This window comes from Centruroides sculpturatus, unplaced genomic scaffold, assembly GCF_000671375.1.
Source record: "Centruroides sculpturatus isolate CEXI.00-Female unplaced genomic scaffold, Cexi_2.0 scaffold337, whole genome shotgun sequence".
In the NCBI taxonomy this organism is placed as follows: Eukaryota; Metazoa; Arthropoda; class Arachnida; order Scorpiones; family Buthidae; genus Centruroides; species Centruroides sculpturatus.
This window is the reverse complement of record NW_019384508.1, coordinates 216,643-224,870: the sequence shown is the minus strand read 5'-3', so window position 1 is coordinate 224,870 and position 8,228 is coordinate 216,643. Positions and strand designations below refer to the sequence as shown.

At 31.2% G+C, this 8,228-nt stretch overlaps 1 long non-coding RNA gene and 1 pseudogene across 2 annotated transcripts in view; both read left to right on the top strand.

Annotated features, from left to right (window-relative positions):
* The window catches only part of LOC111622284, an 8,295-nt gene extending 5,510 nt beyond the window's left edge, over positions 1-2,785 (top strand). For both annotated transcript variants that reach the window (XR_002756239.1, XR_002756238.1), the window contains 2 exons: positions 1,910-1,943; positions 2,243-2,785. This is a non-coding gene — a long non-coding RNA (uncharacterized LOC111622284). The remainder of the gene's footprint in view (positions 1-1,909; positions 1,944-2,242) is intronic.
* A 209-nt stretch (positions 2,786-2,994) lies between these two features.
* On the top strand, positions 2,995-4,388 carry LOC111622302 (annotated as a pseudogene).
* The last annotated feature ends 3,840 nt before the right edge of the window (positions 4,389-8,228 follow it).

The window sequence follows — 8,228 nt, the reverse complement described above, 5'->3', positions numbered from 1 at the left end:
ATTTCGGACATTTTCCAACAAACTGAAATGAATTTCCTTTGTTGCTAGACTAATTTATTAACACCTGCACCTAATTTCAAGGGTGGGAGAAGTGCCCGAGATGGGTTCGAACGAGAGTTTAGACTAATTCATTATATTAGGAGGTGGAAACGTTGTTGAGATGGGTTCTTACAATAGTTTAGACCAGATACATTCGCGAAAGTGTTCGCTTATTACAGGTGTTGTATGTTGTTTCGGACCAAAAATCGATGCCCGCGGTCGCGTTACACAGGTGGTCGTTTAATACAGTTAACTTTTACGAAGACTCTATGGATAAATTATTCCGTGCCAGAAATTTTTGCCCGTTTTGACAGGTGCCCGTCGAATGCAGGTGGACGCCTAAGCAGTTTTCACTGTACATAGATAATCAGCCTATAATCAGCCAGTGTTTATGAATATATATATATATACCTTGTATATATAAAATAATAATAATAATAATAAATTCGTTTAGAAAATAATTTATATATTAATTAATAAGTTTTATTTGTACATGTTACCTTATTTGTACATGTTATTATTTATGCTGTATTTTTATATACAATATACAAGGGTTATCTAAAAGTCATCTCTACTTCAATATACTATAGGAAGCATATCTTCATTCTAATTTATATTTATATTTTATATACGTTATCCAAATATATTAATATTTTCGGGAAGATCTGTTTACATTATACACGGAAAATACCGGTGCGTTAATAAAGTCTCTTTGTTATAATTGATGCTTTTTCCTTTACTTTCAACCTTGTGTATTTCTGACCTTGATAACAGTTTGGGGTCATCGTTATGTAGGGATCTAAATGTAGACTTCGTGCCGTCGTAGAAGGGTTGTGAGCTAAACGGAATATGTTAGAATATTCTGATAGTATTTTATTTTGTTGATAATCATTTAAATTGCTAACTTTCTCTAGTTTAAAAATTTATTTTACTTTAATAATTACTTTCACGGCTGTTATATATAACCGGGAAAAATTATGGCGATGGGTCAAAAACTGATCCAAGATTTTTCATTTTTTTGGACTCGGAACCTTTAAACCAGTGGCGTACCGTGGCAGGGGCGGCCCGCCCCGAGCGGCACTTTTTAGGTGGCGGCAAAATTTCCCAATAAATAATAATATCTTGTAAAAATTTGAAACATCCTAATCTATGCATGCATCGCGCCTACGATAGTGCTATCGTCCAGACAGTCCGGGAATCGGCTCGCCGGGTGAACTTCAGTAACTTTTTCGTCCGAGGAATTCCTGCGAAACCTGTTGACCTTTTTTTTTTTTTCTTGCTTGTACGATTCATTCGCGTTCATATACACCACTAATATCTAATAGAACTATTTTAAACAGGTCGGTGCACTACCACTGAATTTTTCATTGCTTGTTCTGTGACAAAACTGAATTTTGGTCTTTTAAATTGAAATACTTAAATAAGGGGGGCCGAAATTTTCCTTCGCCCCGGGCGGCTGACACCCACGGTACGCCACTGCTTTAAAGTCGAGAAATGAAAAACAAAAAGTTCAGAGCAATTTTTCTGTATTTATGGATGTTTGTGTGAGTATGTGGGAGGTAATATTTTCTTCATCCTGTTTGAAGCTTAATAGGAGTAATTCCTTTGCTTTCTGTAGAAAATTTCTTAAATTCTCAGGGAGGTTTGTGTATTAGGTGCTGGCTTTGCTATTCAATTTTGCTTGTATAAACCGGGGTTAAGTTATATCGCCAGTAAGGTCTTAATGATTTCAAACTTAATGATTTCATTCGTTATTAGCATTTACAATTTTTTTTTATAAAACCCATCCATACTTTAAAAATTAACCTTTTTGCGATTTTATAAGGAATAAAAATATAAAATTATTTTTAATTAAAAAATACCATAACAGGTGGCGGCACACAAGCAGATTTAAATGTTGCTGGGTAAGTTAAGCAACTCGTTGCTGAATTTTTTAAATTAAGTAATAAAAGTTAATGAAAGCATTTTTAATTAATTAATATGATCATAGTTGAGGTTTGAATACCAGAGTAGATTTAGTAAAATTACAATAAATTTTTCAAAAAATGTGTACAGTACACTGTAAATTTGATGCAAAACTTCTCTTTTTAATTATTTATTTTAAAAGATTTAGCGTAGAGAATGGAAATTTTAATCACTGTACAAAATATTTTGAATATGAATTTGTCTGATATTTGGAAATGTCTTTTATTTTTTCATTTAGCTAATTTTCACCCTGAAAATTCAGAAAACAGAATCTAAAAAGGAGAAGAACGAAATTCAATCCAGCAAGAATGAAATCCACGATTCACTCTTAAAAGTTTGTATTTTACAGGCTTGTACGTTGTGTATTTCTTTTATAAGAAACGTGTTACGAAGGAAAGTATTCTTTTTATCTGAATCCAACATATATACATATATATAATTCTACATTTAACAATGGGGATATGAATAAAACAAACATTCTAATATTAAAAAGTTACTTGGAGTAAAATCTATAAAATTTAAATTAATACATGTTATTACTTTCAGTTGTTCTTTGGATGAAACAGTTTAAGAAGAAAATATTTTCCAAGATTAAAGAAAATATTGTATGCTGTTTTACTTACATCGATGCTCCTCATTTTAAAATATAATTGAAGAAGCAGAAGATAGATTTATTTCATGGATATAGAAATAAGGATCAATGCAAAAGCATGAAGATATACAAACGCTTTTAAAATGTTTTACAGAAATTGTTTACTTTAATATGTTGTTTGTGATTTAGCTCTGGTTGAACATATTTGCAATAATATATATTTATACTAGAACTTTATCATCTGTAAAATTAGTTATTGTGTTTTGATGCAGAAATCTACTTTTAGATATAAAAATTTTTATTTTTAATTAAATATTATTAGTGGTTAATTATTGTTCTGATTGAAAAATTTTGATAAATTATACATAGATAAAATATTATTTAAAACAAATTTTTTAATTGCAGATAAAAGGAACGGAAAGAAATTTTCATGTAAATACTGTAAGAAGAAATTTACAACTAAACATACTTTGCAATGTCATGAAAGAAAGCATACAGGAGAAAGGCCTTACACTTGTGACGAGTGTAAACAGAAGTTTACACAAAAAGGAACCTTAATTGCACATCTCCGGACCCACACTGGAGAAAAGCCTTACACTTGTGACGAGTGTAAACAGAAGTTTACACAAAAAGGAAACTTAATTACACACCTTCGGACCCACACTGGAGAAAAGCCTTACACTTGTGACGAGTGTAAACAGAAGTTTACACATAAAGGAAACTTAATTAAACACCTTCGGACTCACACTGGAGAAAAGCCTTACACTTGTGACGAGTGTAAAAAGAAGTTTACACATAAAGGAAACTTAATTAAACACCTTCGGGCCCACACTGGAGAAAATCCTTACACTTGTGACGAGTGTAAACAGAAGTTTACACAAAAAGGATCCTTAATTGCACATCTTCGGACCCACACTGGAGAAAAGCCTTACATTTGTGATGAGTGTAAGCAGAAGTTTACACAGAAAGGAAACTTAATTAAACACCTTCGGACCCACACTGGAGAAAAGCCTTACACTTGTGACCAGTGTAAGCAGAAGTTTACACAGAAAGGAAACTTAATTAAACACCTTCGGACCAAAGCCTTACACTTGTGACCAGTGTAAACAGAAGTTTAGAGAAAAAGTAACTTTAATTAGACACCTTCGGACCCACACTGGAGAAAAGCCTTACAGTTGTGACGTGTGTAAACAGAAGTTTACACAAAAAGGAAACTTAATTGCACATCTCCGGACCCACACTGGAGAAAATCCTTACACTTGTGACGAGTGTAAACAGAAGTTTACACAAAAAGGAACCTTAATTGCACATCTTCGGACCCACACTGGAGAAAAGCCTTACACTTGTGATGAGTGTAAGCAGAAGTTTACACAGAAAGGAAACTTAATTAAACACCTTCGGACCCACACTGGAGAAAAGCCTTACGGTTGTGACGTGTGTAAGCAGAAGTTTACACAAAAAGGAAACTTAATTGCACATCTTCGGATCCATACCAAATGAACGCCGTATTAACGTCAATTAAGTCCCGTGAAATTCCTTCGAAACCGTGATTAAAAACAAAAAACATTACAATATTCTCATTTAGAAATAGTTTTCCTTCAAAACTTATATTATCTATACACGTATAATAATCGAAAGATATCGGCAAAACTGATTTTAAAATTAGAATGATATGTTTTCCGAATCTTTGTACAGTTTCAGATTAGAAACATTACATTATTTATATGCAGACGTAATTTTCTAAGAATTTCATAATTCTCTTAAAAAAGTTACATTTCCGTTGATCTTGGTATTTTTTTAGCACATGGTTTAAAAAAAAAATGTTTCATATTTTTGAATTTTCTGAAATTTTCAATTTCTGTTTCAATATACAGAACAGAGTTTATGTACGATAAGTTTGTTGGAAACACGTTTTCCCTTTAATAAATTTTATTATAATAACTTCATATCAATACTTGAATTGTTAATATGTAATTAAAATGTCCTTATGTAAAACGTTCTTGAATAAAGAATAGTTCCGTCGATACTTGCCCGTATTAATTACATTTAATATTAATTTATTTGATCAATTTGGACAATGAACATTTTGCTTTAATAAGCAATACAGAAAATCCTCCTTAACTCGAACTCGAATTGTTCGAAATCCCATTCGTAACTCTTCTTTTGTTCCGTGGATACAGAAATTTACATTATTATCTTCGATCACTTTAATCCTGTCAACAGCTGTTTATGGTGGATCACCAGAATTTGATGATTAAAATAATTGAACAAGTTAATAGTCATAAATATATAGGATTAAATAAAGATCTATATTGTGAAATTGAAAAAGAATTAATTAAAAAAAAATAGATGAAATATGTAATAATAATTACATAAGCGAACAAAATGAAAAGTTCATACTTAATTTTAAAAATAATAGAGTACCTAAATTGAACATCAGGTGAGGAGGAAGAAAAATACAGACCAATAGTTGATTTTCGGTTTACAAAATTGTATAATTTGAAACAATAGAAATAGAATATTCACAATTTTCTGTAAGAAATGCAGATGATGTAATTAATAGAATAAGTAAATTAAAAAAAGGAAATTCAGATAGATTAAGTTTAGATGTTAAAAATGTGTTTCCAATTATAGAATGGAAATGAATAGAAATGAATTTGATTAACTGATTGCCCCTGGATGTCGGCTTCTTATAGAAACACAGCTTCCCTATCATCAAATGTCACGGCACGTCCCTGCTGATGATTATTTAATAATATATGATGAGAAACAAATAAATCAAATAACTATCTTTAACTATGTAAATAAAATTAATAGTGATATGGAAATATAAAAACAGAAAAAAATATTAAATTTATATAGGCTACTGTATAACCATAGTTAATGGATTAGATAAATTTACTTTCTTTACTTATAAGAAATTTTGTAATGTAGAGAAAACTATTAATTATAAATCATATTGTATTGTCTAGAAAGTATGGAAAAGAATGTTTATATCACAGAATTAAAAAATATTTACTGTATATATTAGATTGTTAAATGTTAAAAATAGAGAAATAGAGTTTAAAAATTTAGATAGAAAATTAACTCTTAATAATTATCCAAAATTAAAATTTAAAAAATGGCACAAACAATACTTATGTAATAAGGGAGAGCAGGATAAAGTTGCCATTCGCTGTTATTTTCTGAGATAATGTTGCTGTCTACTGGCAAGCATTTGAACTCCGGAGGGAAGCCGGAAGTCTGGTCTAGTTGACATAATTCTTTTTAATGTTAGTAAAGATTTTGTGGTTTTCTTCTTGTCTGATGATTCTCTTTATTTTGTCTAAGATAGTATTAAGTTTATAATTATTTACTTTAAACTCATACAAAAAGTATGCTTTTGGCTTTAAAACCTTGTGGAATAGAGTGCAGTAGCTTGGTCCGTTTTATTCTAGACACGATTTTCTGTAATGGTGTCCTAGTGGAAAAAGTGTCCACCTTCCTGGCCACTTTCCAGAAAAACTATATTACATTATTTTATCAATAAAACTGCAATAGATCAATGTCATATAGTTATTTAAAGTGTATTAAAGATTGAATATAATTTAATCTAAAGCCTAAGAATTTAAGATTACTAAAGCTACCTACAGAAAATTCATTACATTGTTCTTGTAGATGACTCATGCCATTCAATTACAGACGAAAAACAAACCAGCAGGGCTGGGATTCTCATGCCATTCAGCAGGCTATTAATGTTGTACGAAATAATGGAATTCCATGTGCTACAGCGGTCACTGGCCACTTTATCCGAATAAGTTGGGTTATGTGGCCATTTTTGTATAAAATTTTGTAGAAAAAAAAATCCATGTTGTGCTAATACGAAAAAAAAAATTTTCTTGCTTTTACACTATATGTAGTAAATATAGAACTATTTTAATTGTTTTTCCGAATTAGAAAATATGAGTAAAAAACACAGGTCTGCAATAAATTTTATTTTTCCAGCTGCATGGGATATTTTTACTGAATTATATATTTTAAAGATAGGCGATTCTAAAAATGACTTCCGTAACATCCCATCACATATAGGTTTTTTACAAAATAAAAACAAATATTTAATAAAAACTCTTATTTATTATAATGAACTAAATTATTTTCTTACAACTAATCAAAAAATTGTTTCTGATATTTATACACAATTTTAGGTCTACTATTTTTTCTTATGACACCTTTTCTTCTTCTCTTTGATGCTTCTCCGAATTAATTTCCGATTTCCTTCTCTGGTTTCTCGATCGAGCATCCAACAGTAGTCAACTAACATATTGACATCCCATTTTCCTTAGTAACGTCTCTCGATATCATGGACATCCTGGTGAAATCTTTCATCCTGTTCTTCACTGTAAGCTTTCAATATGGGAGCTTACAGTGAACAGGGAAATAGTCAATATGGGAGTGTAAGAAATGAACTTTTAAGCTTATCTTACATCCTTGAGTTTCATACGCTGCCAGCATGAGTTATACAATAGTTTTGTAGTCAGAGTCCTTAGTATTTCCCCAAAACATAAGCATTACATTCTTAAACGAGTCCCATGCTCCTTTTTCCTTTTCTCCCATTGTTTCCAAAAGAGGGGATCAGATAAAGGGGATGTTCTGTACTGTATATTCACCACAAACATAACAGAAGCTGTCAGGAGAAATTATACAACCTCTGCGAGCCATATTCCAGAAATAAGAATACAAACACAGTAGCGTTCTGAATGCTGGATATAAACTGAGTGTAGCCATTAGATGGCCAGCGAGATACTGAACATATTTAGCTTGTTGATACATGATCTAATTCAATAGCAGCTTGTTTATATTTATTCCTAGTATTCCATATCGAAACATGCTCAACCTCACCAGTAATATTACTCACTGTCAACTTTTAACCTGTTTCTACATGCTCATGCGACTCTCCTCCTAACGCTAAAACTACTTAACTCATCTTCCCCTACCACTACTCTTTTAAACCATTAACATTTTTATTTATTTATTGTCAAGTCCAGCTATAATTGATAGAATTAACATGAGAAGTCTTCGTTTTAAGGCTATTTTTTAAATAAAAAAAGAATACNCGCTAAAACTACTTAACTCATCTTCCCCTACCACTACTCTTTTAAACCATTAACATTTTTATTTATTTATTGTCAAGTCCAGCTATAATTGATAGAATTAACATGAGAAGTCTTCGTTTTAAGGCTATTTTTTAAATAAAAAAAGAATACTAAATTTTAAGTTAAACTAAGAATTTTACGCTGAATAGAAACAAAAACTTGAGTGTAGCAAAAAAAATTGACGAGATGGAATTTTTTTGGTATTTTTTTCGTTTTTACCAAGTTTAAATCTATAAGAAAATGTATAAAAATCCTATGCAGTTTTTTACTTGCAGACCTGTGAAATCATTTTCGCTTAGAGTGGCCACTCTCCCCAGATATAGTACGAAACAATATAATCAAGATAATAGATAGAGGAGAAGGTGGTATTATGGAACACTGCGGGTATTATGGAACCACCCCATTTCGAACTGATAATAAAGGCGAACTGTAGCGGAATGTGGCTGAACTGAACTAGGCAGACATCCATAGCAAGGGGAAAACCCGTTTTACTTCAGTTA